The sequence below is a fragment of the Hyperolius riggenbachi genome, chromosome 1 (genome assembly GCF_040937935.1).
Source record: "Hyperolius riggenbachi isolate aHypRig1 chromosome 1, aHypRig1.pri, whole genome shotgun sequence".
NCBI classification, from domain to species: domain Eukaryota; kingdom Metazoa; phylum Chordata; class Amphibia; order Anura; family Hyperoliidae; genus Hyperolius; species Hyperolius riggenbachi.
Window position 1 is genome coordinate 151,627,537 of NC_090646.1, and position 24,379 is coordinate 151,651,915.

At 42.3% G+C, this 24,379-nt stretch overlaps 1 protein-coding gene across 13 annotated transcripts in view; it reads right to left on the reverse strand.

Annotated features, from left to right (window-relative positions):
• The window catches only part of TENM3 (teneurin transmembrane protein 3), a 1,708,801-nt gene that overhangs the window by 1,208,361 nt on the left and 476,061 nt on the right, over positions 1-24,379 (reverse strand). Inside the window, exon 1 of one of the 13 annotated variants that reach the window (XM_068278751.1) lies at positions 16,547-16,566. The exons of the other annotated variants lie outside the window; for them this stretch is intronic. The gene's annotated coding sequence lies outside the window, so the exon portion shown is untranslated. Of the gene's footprint in view, positions 1-16,546; positions 16,567-24,379 lie in introns of those variants that run through there. 13 annotated transcript variants of the gene reach the window in all.

Here is a 24,379-nt window from a genome sequence, read left to right on the forward strand (position 1 = left end):
CTGATCGCTCCCCCCATGTTTATTTTTTTTAAATAAATATTTTTGTTTGTGTTTTAAAAACAGACCTGTTCCTTTAAACCCCTTCCCTCCCTCTCCCCAGTCAGCCAATCACGGCGATCAGCTCTAAAAGGCATCACCCTATGAGAGCCGTGTCACCAGTGCAGCGCTGCTGCTGATCACAGTGCTGCACCATATAAAAAGACGGCGTCATCACCGTCTAACAGTCTCCCGGGCAGCAATAGCCGCTCGGAGACTGAAGGCAGGGCGAAGCTCCGCCCCCCAAGCAGGAGATGCGCGCGCAGCCTGCGCGCGATCTCCTGCAAATGTAAGCCCTAGGACTTTACGCCAATCGGCGTTAGGCAGTCCTGGGGCCGCCGCCGCGGCCACGCCCATCGGCGTGACGTGGTCGGCAACAGGTTAAAATGTGTGATATTATGAAAATGGGAAATTAATTGCCATTCCTCCTAAACATTTATTTGGTTACACTACATAGCTGCAATGATAGTCTAAAGAAACAAAAACAAAACACAAACACCATCTTTTTTAAAGGACCACTCCAGCAAAAATAGTAAACAGTTAAAATCTGACAGAAATCACAGGTTTTAAACTATTTCATCTCTTCATGGGGGATTCTCAAAATGTTCTTTTGTTTTCAAAAGCATCTCCTGTATGGCAGTTTAATGGCTAAAATAGAACATACCAGCCCGGCCTCCCTACATCTTTGCACAGTATTTCATCAGTTAGACTTAGCAACTGCTGTTCAGGAAATGCTTTTGAAAACAAAAGAGAATCTCCCATGAGGAGATGGACTAGTCCAAAACCTGTCAGTTCAGTTCTGACAGATTTAACTGCGAACTTTTTTTTACTGGAGTGGTCCGTTAACTCCTGGTTAGAAAACCAGTTGCATGGAGTTTGTATGTTCACCCTATGAGAATGTCCTCTAATTACTTCACCCAAAAATATGCTGGTAGGTTAGTGAGAAGACAGTTCTAAGTGATTTGAAATGCTCAGTGTGTTCTGTAGAAAACATGTCAGAGCTACATAAATGCCTTATGATGGAGATGATGTTGGTAATAATAATAATGGTATTTCCATATTGCTAGCAGTCATATGCATGTGAATGCATAGAAGACGGAGCTGTGTGTGGCCATTTTCCTCAGTAAGCAACAGCTGCCAGTAGCAGAAGCATGCACAGACAAGATAATGTTCTCCGTTTATGGTACAGGCAGCCAGTAATTTGTTTATTATCGGACCTCTGGCTTTAGAAACAAAGAAAAAAAAAAAGAGCGAGTCGGGTATATTTAGAAATGTAAACAACTCTCTCATTAAAATCATAGAAAGGTTTGTGTTTAGTTTGAAGTGTTTGCTGCTTGATTTTGCTGGAACACCATAATTGACTAAAAGCACATTGATTGTTATAAATCAGCCAGTTAACAATACATTTAAATGATCCTCCATGTAAACAGCAGTAACAGACAGTGAAATCACGGACATGATTACTACTCTTTCCAGGAATTATACAGCAGAATAAATGGCAGAATTAGTTTTAAGACTCATCTCCACCTCGATGCTCAAAAGCAATGGGTTAAACACTGTTGTGACCTTAGCGTCTCGTGATTCCGTCTCTTTGTTCCCCAAGCGCGCTTTGGCTTGATGATTAGTTGGAGCAGGTGTACACAAGCAATACGGAGTCAGCACAAACATATCTATTTGGGGAATACAATAAATGGCAATAGTGGCTGAGTTTCAATAAGCACATACCCAGATAACTCCAGGGGGAGGGCGATTTGCACATGGAGTAGAAGAAAAAATACCCCCTTCCTCCCCAAAGTGGGGCCTTTCATATGCTTCAAGCAGAGTTCTCGTGGTGAACTGCAATAAAATTAGCAGATTGCCCTGATTTTAATGCCAGCTGCTACCTGACAGTAACAACCTAGGGAAAGTGCTGATTAACTCAGACTTTGTTTCCTACAATTTCTGCTTAACCACCCTGGCGTTCTGATTAAATCGCCAGGGTGGCTGCGGGAGGGTTTTTTTTAAATAAAAAAAAAACTATTTCATGCAGCCAACTGAAAGTTGGCTGCATGAAAGCCCACTAGAGGGCGCTCCGGAGGCGATCTTCCGATCGCCTCCGGCGCCCAGAATAAACAAGGAAGGCCGCAATGAGCGGCCTTCCTTGTTTTGCTTATATCGTCGCCATAGCGACGAGCGGAGTGACGTCATCGACGTCAGCCGACGTCCTGACGTCAGCCGCCTCCGATCCAGCCCTTAGCGCTGGCCGGAACTTTTTGTTCCGGCTGCGCAGGGCTCAGGCGGCTAGGGGGGCCCTCTTTCGCCGCTGCTCGCGGCGAATCGCCGCAGAGCGGCGGCGATCAGGCAGCACACGCGGCTGGCAAAGTGCCGGCTGCGTGTGCTGCTTTTTATTTCATCAAAATCGGCCCAGCAGGGCCTGAGCGGCAGCCGCTGGCGGTGTTGGACGAGCTGAGCTCGTCCAGACCGCTCAGCTGGTTAATCCCTTCGGTTGTGGTGAGACAATCAGGCTGAATAAACCACAGCAATGTTTATAATTTGACATTAAAAGAGACTTGTTGGCACAGACTTTTGTTCGGTTCCTGATTTGTGTAGGCACTAATAAAATTATATTTAAACCGGAAAACATTAAGAAAACTTACCTTCTAGTTTATTCGTTTTTCTTCTCTTAAATGTAAAGTTTCCATATTGTCTATTCTATGATGTAATAATTTTAGATCATTTCAGGAATGTTCACACTTCTCACTGTGGAAAACACAATTTTTAGACACTATGGGCTTGGTTCACAAAACCGTGCTATGCGTTTAGCGCGGAATGTAACGCGCATGAAGGTTTACGCATGTAAAGGTTTTTGCGTGCATTTTGCTGCGTTAACGCGTGAAGAACTGTAAGCTGTGAATCTTTACGCACGTACACCTTCACGTGCATTACATTGCACGCTAAACGCATAGCACGGTCATGCTATGCGTTAGCACGGTTTAGTGAATCAAGCCCCATGACCCATATGCAATTCAGTTTTTCTCCTTAGGTTTTCTCCTAGGAGATAATTTTTTATCTGTTTAAAATAACTTGTTAGCACTTTGCAACTGAAAAAGTACCAAAAAGTTGGTGAACAAGTCCTGTCAAAATTATTCTATTTTCTTGCTTGCTGGTGGTTTTAAAGGCATTTTATTGAGGAGGTATAAAAATATCACCTAAGAGAAAACTCAGGAGAAAAAGTGAATTGCATATGGGCCAGTGTGTTTAAACGTGCACATTTTTCCACAGTAGCTAATGATTATCAATGAGAAAATGCACATAGTGAGTCTGGTCCAATTTACTTTTTCCCCTAAATATTCTCTCTGGAGATCATTTTTCATCTTCTGTCCAAAATAACTTTTGCACTCTGCAATTGAAAAAGTACGAAAAAATAGGTGGAAATTGGAGTATTTTCTTGCTTGCTGGTGGGTTAAAAGGCAACTTATAATGTGAAAATCTTGGGTAAGAGTAAACTTAGGAAAAAAATTGAATTGGATCAAGCCCAATATGTGAAATTATGCACTGTGAGGGGTTTTTTTTTCACTTTAAGCGTAAACAATTCCACTGATTTAAGCTTCTTCCCCTAGTTAGCGGTTTAAGAGATGATTTTTATAACGCAAGGTGACGCGATCTGCAGGGACATCCGAAGTGCATAGGGCGCACTGCCTGATGTCCCTTAAAATGCATTGTGATTCACTGTAGAATCACAATGCATGGTTGGTGACAAAAATATGCAAATGCATGGCAAATTACATTCATTATAATAAATGGAAATCAGAACCACATTAGGGTAATTGCATAGAAAGTGCCATGCGTTCCAGATGAGTACAAGTGGGCTAGTAGGGTTACATTGGTTGTAAATTCAAATGCAAATTCGCATGCGGGTAAATTATGAATGGCCCCTAACTGAATAGCTGAGGAAATATAGTTCCATTGATCATTATTGGTCATTACTAGTCACCTGCTTTATATACACAATACATTGGTGTTTCATAGACATTACAAATATGTGTTAGGATTTAAAAATGTAGAAGCCCTGGTTGGCCCAGGAGGCCCAGGAGGTAGACAGAGCAGGAGAAAGAAGGACATCACACTTTAAAGGGATCTTAGCTTGTGGCTTCAAATATCTGATAGGGCTACCATGCTTGAGAAGTTATCCCCCGCCTCCATTTTGACTGCCATTATCCAGGATTGCTGTGGAGTTCAAGTGTGACTTATCTTATCTGTTTGAAGAACAATGTTACCCCTTTTCCCACCAATGTTGCATGGGTTTATTTGATCTCAGCTTCTGGAAATTAAGTCTAATTAGAAGAGTCCTTATCTGCCTTCCCTTTTCTGGTGCTTGTGGACTGAGGAAGTAGAGGAAGTAGCTGAATACTGTCTTTAATTTACCCTTAAATGTAAAAAGAGGAGATAAAATGAAAGCTCTTTCAGTAATGAGCCACATTTTTGGCATGCATTTGTAATGTGCTATTGAGCTGCCCTGGACGTTAAAAATGATGTTCAGTTCCCTTTAAGAATGAGCTCTTCACACATTTATTGCTGAAAAGCCAGACAAGAACCTCCAAAACTGTACTTATTTTAGGATGAATGTACTAGAGATGCATAACAGTTTGGTATTTTGCCATTGATAGTACCATTCAGTAATAAATGTTTGATGAGATTGTTCCTGCAGTATGACTTTCTTCTTTGATCCATGTCACTCACACTGATAGATGAGCTGTATCTGCACCCATCCTGGTCTCTCTTCCGAGTACAACTGATCTCTGCCTGGGGTGGTGGAATTCTGAGAAGTGAGTGAACAGAGATGTTCGTATTGTTATTCCCAGCAAGTATCTGGGTTAAGCTATGTTTTCAATTGCATTCAAACCAACAGCAAATAACTGTCGATGATCCTCAAAATAACACGCTCTAATGAAAAGTTAACTAGCCATAATCATACTATTACCGATCGTGTTCATCATTTACTATGCATTTCCTAAACTAGAATATGAAATGCCTGTCTGATCTTAGCCTGGGGCTTACACCAGCACAGCACACCAGTATTTTCTTTCAAGATTAAATAATATCATCTGCATTTTACACAAGTAATGCAGCAGAGTCTTAGAAAACATAGTTACAGTTAGTTTGGTTGAAAAAAGACATTCGTCCATCAAGTCCAACCAGAAAAATAAATAAATGAAATAGAAATAAAACTCCATCCTGAACCTACACATATCCCAGTTAATCCAGGGGAAGGCAAAAAAAAAAAAAAACCTTACAAGGCCTGGGCCAATTAGCCTTAAAAGGGAAAAATTCCTTCCCAACTCCAGATGGCAGTCAGATAAATCCCTGGATCAACTCTTCCGGGAATTACCTAAAAATTATAGCCGCGGATGCCTTTCAATGCAAGGAAAGCATCCAAGCACTCTTTAAATACAGATATAGAGTTTGCCATAACTACTTCCTGAGGCAAGATGTTCCAGATTTTATCCACTCTCAAGGACAAGGACTCTTTCCAAAGAGATGGCAAACGCTTTTTTCCTCCAGCCGCAAATCATGTCCCCTTGTCTGTCGTACAACCCTAGGAATGACAAAGCTAATCTGCCAAGCTTTTGTATTGCCCTCTGATGTACTTATACATGTTAATCAAGTCACCTCTCAATCGCCTTTTTTCCAAGCTTAATAAGCCCAGTTTGTCCAAACTTTCTTGGTAAGTGAGATCTTGCTGATTAATTTACTTGCCCGTCTTTGTACCCGTTCCAGAAGGTCAATGTCTCACACTGCTTCACACTGACACACCAAACTCACTGTGTAACGCCCCGCAAACAGCTGTTTGTGTAGTGACGGCCGTGCTGGACTGGTGCGCACCATGGCGAGAGTGCAGGCCGTGGCAGTTTTCAAGCCCATATGGTCGCCGGACTGTGGTAACTCAATGATAGAACAACAGTGACTGTCCAGCTGATCAAATTTGGTCTGTCCACAATGAAGCAACAACCTTATTATCTTAGGTGTGCCACCCCCCTGAGACACTCATATAGCCGGCGGTCATTGCTTCATTGTGATACGCAAGCCCCTTCACTGCGGCAAGGTAATGATCACGAAGGGGAATTGACACATGTACCTGCCTTTTGTTTTGTTGTTGCAGCTGCAGTGCAGCCAGAAAAATTAGGCAGGCATGTACACGCACCAGAAAAATCAGTATAGCGGCCGCTGCTAGCAGCGGCCTTAAAAATTCAGGAATCCACCTGGAGTCCTGGACCCTGTTGGTGGTGGCGGAGAAGGCAGTCAAGCGGCCTGTGGGCAGAGGTGCTGTGTGGGGAGCGACTTAGTTTTGGGGCAGGATGTTACACGGCGTGCAGGCAGAGATGCTGTGTGTGGGGACTGACTTAGTCTTCGGGCGGCAGTAGCCCTCCGGGATCCATGCCTCATTCATTTTGATAAAGGTGAGGTACTGAACACTTTTGTGACTTAGGCGACTTCTCTTCTCAGTGACAATGCCTCCAGCTGCGCTGAAGGTCCTTTCTGACAAGACGCTTGAGGCAGGGCAAGACAGAAGTTGGATGGCAAATTAGGACAGCTCTGCCCACAGGTCAAGCCTGCACACCCAGTAGTCCAAGGATTCATCGCTGCTCACAGTGTCTACATCCACACTTAAGGCCAGGTAGTCGGCTAGCTGCTGGTCCAGGCGTTGGTGGAGGGTGGATCCGGAAGGGCTAAGGCGAGGCGTTGGACTAAAGAATGTCCGACATCACCATGAGATCGCTGGAGCATCCTGTCCTTGCCTGCGTGGACATGGGAGAAGGATTACTGGCAGTGGTACCTTTATTCCGTTGTGCTGTGACATCACCCTTAAATGCATTGTAAAGCATAGTTGCCAGCTTGTTCTGCAAGTGCTGCATCCTTTCTGCCTTCAGGTGAGTTGGTAACATCTCCACCACTTTGTGCCTATACTGAGGGTCTAGTAGCGTGGCCACCCAGTACAGCTCATTCCCCTTGAGTTTTTTTATATGGGGGTCCCTCAACAGGCTGGACAGCTTGAAAGACGTCATCTACACAAAGTTGGATCCAGACGTACTATCCATCTCCTCTTGCCCTTCCTCAGTGACGTCAGGTAAGTCCTCCTCCCCCCCCAGCCACAAACAATACCACAGGAAAGTTGAGCAGCACAAGCCCCCTGCGACGCCGGCTGCGTTTTTTTCTTTTGCCACCGCCTCCTCCTGCCGCAGGTATTGAGGAAACATCTGGTTCTGTTGAGAATTGATCCCACAACACTTCCTCCTGTAACTGTTCCTGTACACGCTCCTCCACAGCTTGATCCACCACTCTACGCACGGCACGCTCCAGGAAGTAAGCGTACGGGATCAAGTCACTAATGGTGCCTTCACTGCGACTCACCAGGTTGGTTACCTACTTAAACTTCCGCATGAGCCTGCATGCATTTCGTATGAGTGTCCAGTTGTTGGGCCACAACATCCCCATCTTCCCAGAGTGTGTCCTTCTACTGTAATTGTAGAGGTACTGGGTGACGGCTTTCTCCTGTTCTAGCAGGCGAAGGAACATAAGGAGGGTCGAATTCCACAGCTTCGGGCTATCGCAAATGAGGCGTCCCACCGGCAAGTTGTTTCTCCGCTGAATCTTGGCAAAGTGTGCCATGGCCATGTAAGACCACCTGAAATGCCCACACAACTTCCTGGCCTGCTTCAGGATGTCCTCTAAGTCTTGGTACTTTGACACAAATCTTTGAATGACTAGATTCAGCACATGTGCCATGCAGGGTACATGTGTCAGCTTTCCCAAATTCAACACGGAAATGAGATTGCTGCCATTGTCACACACCACGTTGCTGATCTCCAGCTGGTGCTGGGTCAGCCACTGATCCACCTGTTTGTTAAGAGCAGCCAGGAGAGCTTCTCCAGTGTGACTCTCCGCTTTGAGGCAAGACATGTCTAAGATGGCGTGACACCATCGTACCAAGCATGCAGCATAGGCCCTGGGGAGCTGGGGCTGTGTAGCTGGAGAGGAGATCACAGCACCAGTAGAGTTGAACTGCCACTCAGCCAAGGAGGAGGATGAGGACAGCGAAGAGGATGTAGCAGCCAGGAGGAGAGGAGGTGGCAGGAGGCCTCCTTGCAAGCCATGGAGGTGTCACAAGTTGGTCCGCTGCAAAGTCACGTACTCCCTGCTTGCCATCGGTCACCAGGTTGACCCAATGGGCTGTGTAAGTAATGTACCTGCCCTGACCGTCCTTGGCAGACCAGGCATCCGTGGTCAGGGGGACCCTTGACCCAACGCTGTGTGCCAGAGATGACACCACTTGCCTCTCAACTTCACGGTACAGTTTGGGTATTGCCTTTTTGGATAAATAATTGCGGCCTGGTATTTTCCACTGCAGTGTCCCAATGGCCACAAATTTTTGAAGGCCTCAGAGTCCATCAGCTGGTATGGTAACAGCTGGCGAGCTAACAGTTTCGCCAAGCCAGCTGTCAGACGCCGGGCAAGGGGGTGACTGGCAGATATTGGCTTCTTCCACTCAAAGATTTCCCTCGCGGACACCTGGCTGCTGCTGAGGGCAGAGGAGCAAGAACCGCTCAAGGTGAGAGGCGGAGTGGAGAAGGGAGGCTGTGATTGTGAAGGTGCAAAGGAGAAAGCAGCTGAAGATGATGCACCTGAAGGAGGAAGAGGAGAAGGAGGGTGGCTTTGCTTTTGTGTGCTGCTTTTCCTCAGGTGCTCTTCCCATTGCAGTTTGTGCTTTTTCTGCAGGTGCCTTCGTAAGGCAGTTGGCCTTTCCACGGCTCAATTTTTGGTGGCAGAGAGTACAGATTGCAGTGCTCTGATCTTTGGCATACACACTAATACATTTCCACACCGCTGAGCCACTCTGGGGTGTGGGCACTATGGTGGCATCAGCATCTGACGTTGAAGGGCATGTTGGCTGGCTGTCCATAGGTGGCAATACATGGCACCGGACACTGCCACCAGCTGTTTCTGATTACGAGCTACCCCTGCTTCTTTCAGGAACTCGTCTCCTCCTACTCCTCTCTGACTCCCTCTCTGAACTGTCCCCCTGGTCATCATGTCTCTTAGGATCCCACGTGGCATCGGTATCATCATAATCATCCTCCACAGCTTCGCTTGCCTCAGACACCTCATAAACTGCACCCCAACAGCAGGTACTTCATCATCCTCCACCTCACACCTTACGTCCATAGTTTCGCCTAACTCAGACCTATGAGGTGGTGTAACTTGCTTAGCGCCTTCATCTTGTTGTAACAAGAATGGCTGTGCATCAATGATTTCCCCACCAAATAACTCCTGCGAAGTGTCAAATGCAACTAGTAGTAGCGCTGGTGGCTGCGGAAGATGAGGTGTTTTGTTTTAAATAGTCAACCACGTCCTGACAATCCTGGGAGTTGATGGGACATGCCTTCTTCTGAGCACTGTACTTTGGGCCAAGGCCGCACAAAATATTGTCAGCATGACCTCGAACAGAACTGCTGTGTGGCCTTCCTCTGGGTCTTCCCCTGCCTCTGCCTCTACCTGTTTTGTCCATATCGGGGGGGATGAAGTGAAAGGTATGCACTGACTTGACTAATACAAGGTGCAGTCACACAGGTGCAGTGAAAGGTATGCAGTAACTGGTATTACAATACAATGTGCAGCTGTCACACAGGTGCAGTTAACAGGTATGCTCAGAGTGGTATATTACACAGCATGCGGTCACACAGGTAGTGTGAACAATTATGCAATGACTGGTATTACAAATGTGCACCTGTCACACACAGACAGGTACCGGACAGGCACAGTGACACTGCGTGTGCTCACGTAGGTAGGTGGGTGCACTGTGAACAGGTAGGTATATGCAGTGATGGGTATTACAATGTGCACCTGTCACACACAGGTAGTCACTGAATGTGCTGGGCCTGGCAGTGGCACACACAGTAGGAATTACCAAGGCTGTCTATGCAACATAAATGTCAGTGGGACACACACACACACACACAAAAAATAGATCACAAGAACAAGATTAGCTCTCAAAAGAGCTGTTGAGGGGTGCTTTTTTAGCAATAAGAATCAGCAAGGTGCAAGCTAAGAAGCCTACAAGAGCCTAACTAAGCTTTCCCTATGAGAGTCTGCAGCAGCTTTCCCTTCTGTAATTAATGCAGGCACATGAGTGAGTCCTATGCCTGACGCTGCCTGCCTTTTATAAGGGGGGGGAGTGGCTCCAGGAGGGAGTGTAGCCTGATTGGCTACAATGTGCCTGCTGACTGTGATGTAGAAGGTCAAAGTTGACCCTAATGATGTAATATAGGAGGCTAATCGAACTGCCATAAAGTTTGCGTTCGTAGGCGAATGCGAACCACTAAAATTCGCCGGTTCCTGTTTGCTGGCGAAGCGTTTCGGCCCATCTCTACCCCTTAGATACTTACTGGAGCTCCAGCGATAAAAAGCAGGCTTCCTATACCTCCCTGCATGCTCTGAATGACTTTCTGCCTTCCCCAGTGCACGCCAGAGTGTCAGCTGACCCGAATCAGGTCATGTGACATGCCAGCTTCCATACACAGATGCTGGAAGACACTAGGAGCCCACGAGGAAGTACAGGGAGACTGCCAGACATTGCTGGAGGCTTGGTAAGTATTTTAAAGCCGGCCAGCAGCCACAGAAAGCCCCCCAAAAGATGTCCCCATTATCCCTCAGGCATGCCGGTTAATTGAGACTTCCAGTTGCCTGAATTTCAGATGACGGCGACTCTGCTGTACCTTGCTTTGGATTGCTTATAAGAATGGTGATCACCGAAAAGGAAGATTAATTATCAACTCTGTTCATGCATTTGGTAGCTCAAAACGGAAAGAACTTGTGGTGCTGGTAAGACGAAAAACCGAAGAACAGACAAATATCACCTTTGATCTATTTATGTTCTTCTAATGTTAGATTAAAAATACAATAAAGAGTTCATCGCAACCTGACTGAGTGATTGAAATGAACAAAAGTCCACCAGGCTAGATCAAGAGTTCCACGTTCCAGCAAGCCATTCTCTGTTATAACCCCATTATGAAGTAATGACCTCATTTATGTGTGCGAGCCGCCAGGACTCACATTGCTCTCTGCCAAATACAAAAGATCTGCATAAAAATCCCCCCGCTTCCTCCTTTATCATGTGTGTGGCAATATGAAAGCTCTCCTTTTGGCAAGGTGGAAGGAATTCTTGGTCTGAGGAGGACAAAGAGAATTTTAAAAGTAGGAGGAAGCCCGGAAAGACTATAAGCCTTCTGTCAGCATAAAAAGGCTTGCATGCTGAAATGTAGCATTTAATAAGTACCAGCAAAAGTGACCTGGTCATTGCCCAGTGTGAGTTAGGATTATAAAAGACGTGAACATGAAGCTCTCTCATGCTGAAAAATCTTCATGCTTTTTCTATGCACACTGACAGATGGAAAGGAAAGATTAATGTTATCGTAGGCTCTATCCACTATGTGGTAATATTACTATAAAATCCAAGCACCAGCCCTGTTAGAATAATAAGTCATTGATAAATTATCATAGAGGTAGGCAATGTGTCACTCCTGGCCTGAAAGTAGCCACCATTTAGAGTAAAGTGTGCTGGAACTTGTAGTGCAACAAGGGCGTAGAAAAGATCAGATGCCATACATTTCTAACTTTTTATTTTAAATGTTCTTTCATTGTAAGCAATAAAACCTCCAGTGAGATTGCTAGAGAGAGTCATGTAGAAACCTGAAAGCCTTTCCATTTACCAGCTACATTAAAGCAGATCTCAATGCAAAACAAGCAAAAACTTTTCAAAGGGAGAACAAGCTATACTTACCTCCTCCTTGACAGCCTGAATGATAGCAGGTCTCTTGATGTAGTGGAGTAAGGCCTCTTACACATTAAGACGTTGGGTTTGATGCGACGTTAAGGTCACATAACATGCCCCTAATGCAATGCATTGAAAGACTTTGGGCCTGATTCACAAAGCAGTGATAACTCAGTTATCACGCCTAAAAGACTTTAGGCGTGATAAGCTTTGCACCACTGAGTTAGCACAGTTTTGTGCTCTTTGTCGCGCGCAAAGTCCCGCGTGCAAAGTTTTGCGCGCGCAATCGCTCAACTCCACGCGCAGTGCCCATAGGGTTAATGGGCGCATCGCGCGCGCTGCACCGTGCACCGCCGCGCGCAAAACTTTGCGCGCAGGATTTCGCGCGAGTTTCATTTTATCACGCCTAAACTGAGTTTAGGCGTGATAAAGGGCTTTTCACAGGCGTGCAAACACTTTGCACCGCTTTGTGAATCAGGCCCTATAACTTGGACGTTATTTAGCCCTGCGTTTGGTGCGCCGTTTTCGTAAAAAAAAAAAAAAAAAAAACATTACCGGGCATGTGCAAACAGTCTAACGCAGCTAAAAACATGTATAATGCATAGCATGCAGCACTTTCATTTAACGTGCAGCGTTAGACCAGTGCAACGTCTGCACTGTGAACAGCCCATTGAATTTTCATTGCTGTAAGTGATTGTGCGTTACATGTTCTTGCAACGTGCGACTTGAAAGTCGCACTGTGAAAGAGCCCTTAGGGCTGTACTGCAGCAGGGCTGGTCCTTCCATAGGCTCATCTGGGCAACTATCTAGGGTCCCAAGCTCCTTAGGGGCCCCTCAAGTCAGGGACTGTCAGCACAGTATGAAAATGCAAGGGCCCCACATTCATTTTTGCCTAGGGCAAAAATTTATGTGGAACCCCCATTTTTTCTAAAACTGCAGAACAATCTCCCCCAGTAGTCAACAGTTTAGAATAGGGACAATGAAGGATTTGCAAGTAGTAAGACTACCAGGGAGAAGGTGAGTATACTTTATTCAATAATTTTGCAGTTTGAATTTCTTTCTTTTGCCCAGAGGGTTACTTTAAGAGTATATACAGTACATTACTACTACTCCTACTCGAACGAGCTTTTTTAAACATACTGAAGCAAAACGATCACCGGCTCTAGAATTTTTCCCCAAACGCATGATGAAAATATTAATTCAGTTTTCAAAATCTCAAGCTTTTATTTCTTACAATTGATTTTTTTTTATTCTACTATGCCATTAAAAAATAACAGTAATAGACAGAAGAATGAAGAACAGAAAACTAAACTTGGCACTAGATGAATTCTCTAATGTTTAAGTCAATGTTTTTATTTTATATCATCTGTAAAAAATATTGAGGGTCCAAGAGATGTACATTTATGAGAAAGAAATAATTGAGACTGACTAATAATCAGGTAAACCAACGACCCTAAGGCTGTGTGAGTGTTAATATGCATTGTAAAGATCAATTTCTGCTACTTTTTAAAGCAAACCGGAACTCAGAACTTCCTCTCTGCTCTAAAAATCAAACCACAGCATAATATCCATAAAGCTGATACAAATCCTGCAGTGTGTCTACTTCCTGCTTTCATGGAAAGCAGAAATATGGTTAACATCCAGTGGTTACAAATTAGCTGCTCTGCCGAGATTCCTGTGTTGACATAGCTGAGAGATCAAATTACAATTTTGATCAGTCCCATATAAGGGGGAATTAGACAGGCTAAACTGTCTAGAGACATACAGGGTGCATTTCTATATGTTTCCTTCTGCCCTGTGCAAACATTCAGGTCCACTTTAAAATAAGTCCAACTTTATGCACTATTTTATTTTTGGGGTTTGTTTCATAGATGGAAAGGACTGAAAACATGATGTAAGACTTACAAAAATTATAACTGATCCATCAAGAAGCTATTGAAGATTTGTACCGTATGTCCTGTAGCACACAATACTGCATCCTCTTTCTCTGCCCTTTCGTACGGACAGGCAAATCATGTGGATGAAAATAAAATATTTGCGCTACCCTGTTCTTGGTGATTCCTATTTCAAGTCACTGTTATTGATGATGTATTGAAAGACACTTCTCATTTATCAATTTATAACACAATGTGGACAGATTTATCAAAAGCCATTGAAAATAAAGTTAGATTAAAAACTAGAGGTGCACCTGCTCAGATAAATGATTCTGATTGGTTGCTCTTAGCAACAGCTCCACTTTTGCAACAGTTTTGCTCTAGCTTCTTCTGCAGTAGTTTTGACAAATCTGCCCCAAAAAGATTAATTTGCACAACAAAAAGTTACAACAACATGAATTATAGATCAATATTGTTTTGTAGCTTCCATGTCTGTATAATTCTTTTTTTCTTTATTTAAGTTTTAGTTGACTTTTCAGTTCAGTACTAAAATAAATGTGTATTTTATTGTATTATTTATTATTGCATTTATTTACTTCTTAAAACGAAAATATAGGTTTAAAAACTAGCTCAAATAAGTACAGTATATACAATATTAGACACTTTTTTATTATAGCTCCACCCAGGGCCGGCGCTACCATAGAGACAAAGGAGGCAGCTGTCCCAGGGCCCTAGAGCTTGTAAGGGCCCCCAGTGGCTACAAGAGGAAAAAAAAAATTCAAATCGGCCTTATAGTTTTTGAGAAAATCGATTTTAAAGTTTCAAAGGAAAAAAAATACACATTTAAAAACCTGCCGACTTTAATGGTTGATAGCAAATCTACCTTAAATGCTAGAAACCCTAAATTTGCAGGATATGTTAAGGAGATCATTGGGAATAAGAGGAAAAAACTATTTTTCAAAAAGACTTTATAGTTTTTGAGAAAATCAATTTTAAAGTTTTGAAGGAAAAAAGTATACTTTTAAATGCGGTAAATGTCACTTTTAGTAGCAAACCTAACGGTAGTGTAATTTTACATGTATCAAAAGAAAGAGCAATACATTTCCTGACGGGGTTTCCAGGGGGTCCATACGCAGCCGCAGCGCTTTGACCAGGGATCGCTATACAGCCGCAATATGGCTGTATGAAGATCCCTGGCATTTTTTTCCTATTTTCCCAATTTTTTTTTTATGTTTAGCGTGTGGGAATTTTTTTTTTTTAAATTGTGGGGTCCCACCTACTGAAACTTTTTAACCCCTTGTCCCCCATGCAGGCTGGGGTAGCCAGAATGTGGAGCTTCGACCGATTGGGGCTTCAAACCCTGACTATACCAGCTGCAAAAAAAGGTCCCTTAATGTCGATTTTTGCTCCGGTGTATCTGCTGGGGGGGCCCCCCAGGTTTATTTTGCCCTGGGGCCCCATTGTTGCTTAAACCGGCCCTGGCTCCACCTGTTTGACTGTCTGTTTTGTAAATACAAAATATACTAGTTTTACTTCTGTGCAGTAAAGACAACTCTATAGTGTGTGTTAGGACTTATTGTCACCTTTCTTCTCCACCCTTTAGTGATGGGACTTGGTTGTTGTAATGCAGGTGATGGCAAGGTGATGGGAAGAAGACCCTCCAACCTTAAACATTTGGAGCTCATTGCTAAAGATGAATCGGCAAAAATACCTGTGGAGATATGCAAAAAGCTGGTCTGCAATTACAGGAAGCGTTTACAGCCAATAAAGGCTTTTCTATTGATTATTAAGAAGGGTATGATAAGATTTTTTTTCCACAATAATGCCTGTTGTACATCATCTTATCTTTTGGGAGACACCTATGTCATCTCCCGTCAAAAAAATACTTGTTGGTTGAAGAAAAGTAACTTTAAGTCAAAATTTGCCAGGGGTATGAATAATTATGGGCAGCATTGTGTATATATATATATATATATATATATATATATATATATATATATATATATATTCTTCACTAAAGAATAACATTATACATCGGCCACATGACAAAGGACCTCCAAGACCCAGCATCTCCTAACAGGTACCCTGCTTTCATGTTCAAGTATCCGAACTTTTAATACATCCTTTGAAATGCCCTTAGATGCTTTCTGAGTTAACCTACCCAATTTCTAAAAAAAAAACATATTTCCACTGTCTATCCTTGTGTAACCTTTGTGAGGAATGAAGATCTCGCAGTGTGCGCACATTAACACAATGAATGCTGGAATACCCAACAGAACATCAAAGAGAGACAGTAAGCAGCGCATGTAAGCTCCGAAGGGGTCTCTGACGAAGGAGAAGCAATTTAGCACATCTTTCCTCAATGCTGTCAGTACGATAGGTTACGTTGCTAAAGATTTCTTTCAACTTTTGAAATCCTCAGCACGTCCAAGTGACCTCACGGTCACCCAGTCTCCAAAGTGTTTTACATTTCCCCCAATTTTCATCCTTAACATGAGATCGACGTCCCAGAGGGAGTTACCAGAGGGCACCGATGAACACACAGTGTCCTTTTCCCTCCACTACGCCTTGTAAAAGCTCACACGAAATAACAAGTACAACACAAAGACCCAGAGGGAAAGTAGTGACTCATTTGACACATGAGTAGCTTCCCTGACAAATCACATAAAACATTTACACATAATAGAATTAGGACCCTTAATGCAATATTACATAAACATTCCAACCCTAAAAACCTTCTGGAAACAATGAAGGATTTAGCTGTACATGGGAATGTCTTAAAACATACTAAAAAAAAAAACACCTCGCTATTATATGAAATTATTCTCACCATGGCCAGAGAAGAGCCTTGATTTAAGGAGGTTGAGAAAAGCCATTTGAAGCGATTGTGATGGATGGTGCGGTGTAGAGGTAATGTGTCCTCAAGAAGAACAACTAAAACAAAATGTATTCACAGTTTTAGGCGATAATTTTGTCAGTGACCTTTATAGAATCCAGCAGAACTTGGAAGGCTTTGATGGAGTGTGTTAAACATCACATTTCATTTCACTACAGCACTGAAAGCTGGTTTGCGAGCTACACATATTCCCAAGCATTACGTGGACCTCTTGGAGGACAGAAAAAATAAATCTGGTGTACATTTGCTTCCACTTTAACGAAATGTAGGTATAAGTTTGCTAATGGTATATATATGTATATATAATTTTTTACATACACAGATGGAGCTTTAAATAAGTAATCCTGTGCAGAGGTACTTATACAGTACAGCTTTGTAATTGTATGTTTAATATTTACCTCAGTTTAATTTTTTGCCAGCTATCATATCTCAAGTTGTAACTATGGCAGTTATACACAGTTTGGGGTACAGAAAACCCCTGATTACTCATCTTTCTTTATGTGTGAACAGGAAATACAATTTTAACATACCTAAGTATCACCTTTACTTGTGCTGAAGTAAGCATTTGTTCCTGTGTAAATTTATCATCACTCAGTAACCCTGAAGTACATTATTCAATCAATGTAATGGGACTGAAGAATAAACCGTTAGATGACAAGAAAATTAACTTTTATGTATGGAGTGACAACATTCATACAGTATTTCTACACTGAATCATTCATTTTAGTGAGGGACTGAACCCGTAGCTGCTGCAAGTAGCATCAGACGTGGTAGTCCTTGTGGATTGACCACATGAACATATGGTTACATTAAAAGTCGGAACTATGGTACCAATTTTAAAATCTAAAAGATCTCTTGTTTAAGAAATGTGTCATTTCTCCTCAGGTTTCATAAACAGGCTGTAGGTAATTATCAGCAGAAGGCAAGCCCTGGTAGCAGCAATTTAGCTCAATAGAAGACCTTGGCTGATACCTAAAGGTCCCCTTTCTACATCTAGGAAGGAGAGAAGCAGAATCTCGTGGAAGAAGGAAAGCAAATGTCGACTCCCTTGGAGGTGGTCCATACTGCGGCTGCCAGTTCAAAGTTACGTTCTCCATTCTGTAACATCACGTCTGGGTTTGAACACTCCCCTCCCCCTTCCTCTTCTGCCATGCACCAAGATGTACATATTCTTTCTTTAACATATTAGACTACTATTAGGGGTAATCAGTCATAATTTATGACATATATTTCATTCAAAAAACAAGACAACAATCTGTTTGAATGAGCAGGTGAAATGAATGGACCCCAGGTGCCCTTCCATATTCAGCCACCCCCTACCTGTATGAGGCACTGAAAGCTCATGTGCTCTCTGTATGGACTGGATTAGTATGGAGTTAAGAGAGTGGGAGTTTATGAGAGTTAAAGATAATAGCTGTAGTATACAAGAAGCAGTAATAGCTGTGATCCAATCAAACTTTGACTGATTTTCTGTGTATTTTTAGCTTTTATTTCACGTTTATATGTGCACCTTTTTTTACACAACTGTAATCTGGTTGCTAGCTTTTTAAAAAGAAACTACAGTGAAAGTAATGTAATGAAAAAAAGTGCTTTATTTTTACAATCATTATTTATAAATGATTTACTCAGTGTTTGCCAATTGTAAAATCTTTCCTCATCTTTCCTCTCCCTGATTTAAATTCTGAAATGTATCACATGGTGACATTTTTACTGCTGGCAGGTGATGTCAGTGGAAGTAGCTGCTGCTTGCTTTGGTGGCAGTTGTAAATAGCTGTTATTTCCCACAATGCAACAAGGTTCCCACAGTGTGATGTCAGCACCCTGATGATCCGCTTGAGAAAAGGTAAAGATTTCTCATGGGAAGAGAGTGGTATCAGCTACTGATTGGAATGAAGTTCAATCCTTGGTTACAGTTCCTCTTTAAATTATTTTACTTATGTATTTATTAACCTGTATCGTGACCCTGTGAGAGTAGAAAATATTTTACCTTCAACAGAATCTTATTGTTTTTTTATCATTTTTATTAGTTCTGTAATATAGACAGCCTTCATCAAATATAAGTGGACCAGCACATTTAAAGTTAGGAAAAGGCAAACCGTCCGTAAGCCGGTTGCAGTTAGTAACATCAAAGTCGCTGGTAGCTTTGATTAAAATAAAATATTAATTACATTGCGTGTTGCTGTAAGAAATACTCCATGTATAATAAAGAAAAAGAATTATATGAAATTCTTTACAAAGTCCCTCATGAAACATTTTTTCAGCTTTAAATCAAAACTCATCTAGGAGGCTCAGTATGGGAGTCCCCCAAAGACATCTGTGCCTATAAAATATTTGTGGGTCATTTCCTCCTATAATTCTTTCCTCACACTAGTAATAAACACAGGCTGCTACGATTACATCAGGCCTTTACTGTGGAGTGGTGAACAATATCAATTCATAAGATCACATAAATCCTTGCAAGACAGGGAGGAGAGTTCATGTAATAACACGCATAACACGCCATATGCGCAAAAGCCACGCTCAGCCTTAGTTTTACTCACTGTACACCAGCCCTGAGCCCATAGAGTATGCATTCATTGTACCTGCTCCGTGTCTAGAGGAACAGGCAAATAACCATATACTGTAGCTTGTTACAGAAATCGTTAGGTCTAAGGGATTCTGTATTTAGTTACCGTATATTGCAGTCAAGAAGGGCTTTTTAAGTTTTAGGTTGGTTGAGAAGAAGCTAAATTCAGATTTTACTGTCATCTCTCCTGCTTCTGTTGATAGGACAGGAAGTTGGTATATGTATTGTATTTATAAAACGGAATATTATTGGTACATTTATTGTATTTATAAAAGGCCAACATAAAGGGAACATAGACAACAACAAAAATGGTGAAAGGATGGTGTTTTTCTTAAGTCTACTGTACAGTCTTGAGAACGTAAGTCTTTCAGCAGGGCCAGATTTCAGGAAAGGCTAAAAGGCGTAGGCCTTGGGCAGCTGCAACCCAAGAGGGGCACTTAAACATGAAAGAGGGGTTGCTTATTATGACAGAGGGGGCTGACAATAGTGGAGCAACACATAAAAAGGGTAAACTGATGCCCAGGGGAACAGTTCCTGAATAATAGGGGCCACAGTACATGTAAGAGGGTGCTGCACATGGAATGGGAGGGGCAATGCTGCACATGAAAGGGGAGCCACAACATACTTGGCCTAAGGGCTCAAAAAGTATAAATCCAGCCTTTGCTTTAAGTCATTGTTGCTGCCCTGACAGAGCTGATTCACATGTTACATGCCTGTAAAGAGACTCATCCTCATTGCATATGGGTTTAACTTTTGTTGTCAGCTGTGAACTTCAGAACCTTTCTAAATGGCCTTTGAAGTAAGTAGATCTGAGGGGAGAGCACGCAGCCCTGAGAAGCTCCACAGCTGAGTGTCAGAGAATCAAAGATGATTTCCACAACAACACCTTCCATCTCTATCGCTCAGAATATTAGTTATTCACATGCAGAAGGTACCTGACAGCCGGCTGGCAATGGGGTGATCATAATAGTAAAGGCAGAGCTGAAGTTAACTGAAATCCTAGCATAGGTTCCTAGAGACTCCAGATGCTACAAGATGTAAAGGCCAATGCTGACAGCCTCATCTGAAGACCTGTTACATCTGTATGGAAACTGCTGGGGTTCCAGCAGGGAGTCAGTGATGGATTTGAGATGTACAAGTATGAGTTTTTCATGTCCACTGAAGTCAGAGAAACTTGTCCATAGTCATTCAGGCATGTGATATTTGACATTTTAGGAGCTTGAATGATGATGGCACTTTTGAATCAGGTAGAACTGTTGAAGGTTTGTCTGTTCAGTTTTTCAAGAAGGAAGGTTAAACAGAATCACATTTTTTTAGGGTTCCGCTTCTCAGATTATTTGTGAGCCTTTAGATCAGTAAATATAAATTGGTGTGGTAGTGGGTGCAGGGCAGTAAAGAATGGCTGGCTGGTCCATGTGGAATGTGCATTTTGAGGGCTCTGAGAGAGCAGAGGGTCTATGCAGTATAGGAGACAATGGCTGGCTGATGACCCTGAGGTAAAAATGTAATTAAAAGGGAGTGAAAGGGAAAGACAAAAGTTGCAGAGATGCCGGGTGAGTTAAGTTCCTCATAATGTAATAAATGAACTAGAGGACTGTTAAAATGCAAAATAGAATCCATCAATAGTCATCACAGGTTTCCTTGTAAACATGAGCACTCAGCTTTGCTAAGCACAGGCATTCAGTTTAGCTGCCTGGTCACTTCGACTCACCCTGCTGCACCTGAAATTCCGGACAGCATAAATTACTATTCCCCCTCCAAGTCATAGAAATTTGGAGGGAGAAGTAATTTGGGGTCCAGCAATCAACAGATCCCCAAATTACCTGTGCGCGGGCCATGGACTATACTATTGCTGTTATAGCCAAGTTCAGGCGCTATGTGGTGTGCGGTGTGCACCGAGAAGCCCTACCTCAGCACCATATAAATGTGAGACCTCCCACTGCAGCAGAATACAAAGTCCCCATCATTGCAACACATGTCGAGCTCTTAGGAGGACACGGAACCACAAACGCAAATGATGGTAAAAACAACATGCAGCATCTCATAAAATTTGATCAACCACAGCACTAGTGCAATCGCAAGCAATGAAGGGTAAACAAATTGAGATGAACACTCCCATTCATCTCACTGCAGCCGGATCATCCACAAGGCAAACGTAGGCAGTTGCCAAGGGCCTGGAGAAAGTCTAGGGGCCTAGTGGATGCTAGCCCCTACCAAATCTAACTAAAAAAAGCCAGGTGTCTGTGGGCAAAAACTGCTATCTTGTCTAGGGTCCCATTTCATATTAATACCGTAACACTTTTCTGACACCAGCAGTTGTCCGTCTTAACCGATCAATCTTTGATCTATAAGAAACTTAGAAATCATTGTCATTCCTTAAATCATTTATGAAGAGAAGACAAATCATAGTTTAAAGAGAATGAATCAATCAATATATTCTAAGTTGAACATCTGAATGAAATCCCAAGAAGAATGTCTAAACTTCTAATATAATATTTTTGTTGGTAGCCCACGAAGAACAATCTAAACCTAGATTTGACAAATATACAAATTGCATTTAAAGATCTGAAAAAATTGAAATTGTTTTCACTTATACTGAAAAGAAATAAGATTCATTTCTATTAGTTTATTGTTGTTGCTTAATAGTGCACAGTGGGTTAACAAGGACACAAGTCTCCTAGGAGAAGTGCTGAAGATAATGCTTAGAAAGCATTTACAACAGGGAATTAAAACCATGTCCCGAATAACAAAATATTTTCTGAGGCTATGTGTTTACATAGAATAGCATTCCATTACAGTCATGCCTGGTCATCTTCTTGAGGGGCTGCAATTCATTGTCTATACAGAGAAAACTGCATGTGATGCACTTGGATGTACCTACCCCGGGGCGAATTGTCTCTGAAGACGGTATTTGAATGTTAGCATCAATGCCTTTTAATAGGCCAAAGTCTTAAGTGTTCTTATATTTGAAGGTTTGGAAACAGAGTAAAAGAATACGAGAGTAGCACAAGAATACGTTACAGTTGTCCTTATGCTAACAGGTCAATGTCAAGCTGGTGCTGCTACTGAAAATCCCATCTAGGAAATGATGACACTAGCAAAGAATATTTACATTAATTGAAATGTTAACATGTTGAAATGCTAAACAAGTCAGCAAGTTTAATGAACTGGCCTAAACATTGTTAAAGAAGTAAAGGTGAGCCAAGACTCACCATGAGTAGAAGTGTAATTGCAGGATTGAGGCCGGACGCAGGCCTTCCAAATAAAAACCTACACCACCTGCAACTAGTACAGAATGCTGCTGAAAGACTGTTAGCAAGCCAACCCTGCCATTGCCACTTAACACCAATCCTTTGCTCACTACACTGGCTACCCATAAAATAGAGGATTATTTTCAAAATTGTCATGCTAACATTCAAATCCCTACACGATCTAGACCCTAGATACCTGAAGGAGTTGTTGCAACTGCGTCACACCTCCCACAACCTTAGATCATAAGGCTAATAAAAACTTGACCACCCCCAGAATTCAACTAAAAACCTTTGGAGTCAGAGCTTTCTGTCATGCTGCTCCTACCCTGTGGATTGCCTTGCCAAACATAATCAAGACAGCTCCAACCCTGGACACGTTTAAGTCAATAATATAAAGCAACCTGTTTAGTCTGGCATTTATGATCACATAACTTTTTCCCCTGTACACATCACTATGTACTGATCTGAGACAAGCTTATGCACTTTGGGTCCTCTGGGAGAAAATCACTTTACAAATGTTTTGTTGTTAAGACAAAAAAAACCTGGAGGTCACGGAGGACAAATGCCAAGATCCTATATTCCAATACAATCCACACATGGCGAATGAGCAGAAGGTGAACTGAATAATAACTTGGCCAGGTTGTCCAGAACACCCTCTGCTCTTTTGTGTTATTTGGATTATCGTGATATAAAGGACCATGGTTATTTGCTCTCAGTGCCCTCCATCTTTTCTATTTCGAAAGAATTCTAACTTCCAACTGCAAAAAATATTAAATAAGCACCAAAACAAATATTATCTTCACTGTAAACCTCGCTTTTAGCATAAAATAAGAGGCAATATTTGAAGTTGAATGCGAGCAAGTGTCAAAATAATAGTCATTACTAAGGTTAATACCTTTCATGGCTTAACTGCAATCAAAATTATAAATCCTATCAAGCTTTTAAAGCACATGGCTTTTACGTAAGGTAACCTCCTGCTTTGAAAGCTCATGAATTTATCGCCAATTAGCCAGTAAATGTGTTACCTTCACCAGCTTTCCAAAACAATCAACAGAACTGCAGATATGAAACCCAAGACTTGTTTGTACGATTTTTTTTTTCCCTTGGTCATAAATTTGGGAAATAGAGTCATTGAATGAAAAATATATATTCTTTGGTTACTCGGGGTGGTCAGAAATGGCAATTTCAGATTCTGCGGAAATTCTGATTTCTGCCAATGCCAATGACTGATTCCGCGGATTTTTGATTTCCGTTTTCCGATTGTCATTTTTTGCATTCTCCGATTGGCCAAATACTTCCAAGTTTACTCTGCATTCTCTGATGGACCCAATGCTTATGAAATCAAAAATGTTATTTCCGTGAAAAATGTACTGAGTGTCCCTATTCGTCACCATCAATGAAAACAGCAAATCAAAATGAGTAGGATTCAGAAAATTAGTCTGATGGATATATTAGGTAGATGTCAACTATATTTATACACTTTACCCATTCCTTCGATTTCTATTGCTTTCTAATTAGTCCCGTGTAGAGATGTTGCAAACATAGAATTTTCCATTCGCGAACGGCGAACACAAACTTCCGCAAATGTTCGCGAACCGGCGCATTTGGCGAACCGCCATACACTTCAATGGCAGGCGAATTTTAAAACCTACAAAGACTGTTTCTGGCCACAAAAGTGATGGCAAAGTTGTCTAACACCTGGACAGGGGCATGCCGGTGGAGGATCCATGCCAAAGGTCCCACCAAAAATTACAGAGTTGGCGCAAAGTTGAGTTTTAATCCATAAAGGGCAAAAATCACATTATGCACAGCTCTGGGTGTCAGTGGGCTGTGGAGTGTCACACACAGAGAAATGCAATAGTACTATCAGAATACAGTGAAATAATAATGCACTGGAGTGGTTCTGTGCCTGGAACTTAATGAGGCAACAGCAGTAGTGTGCACACAGCA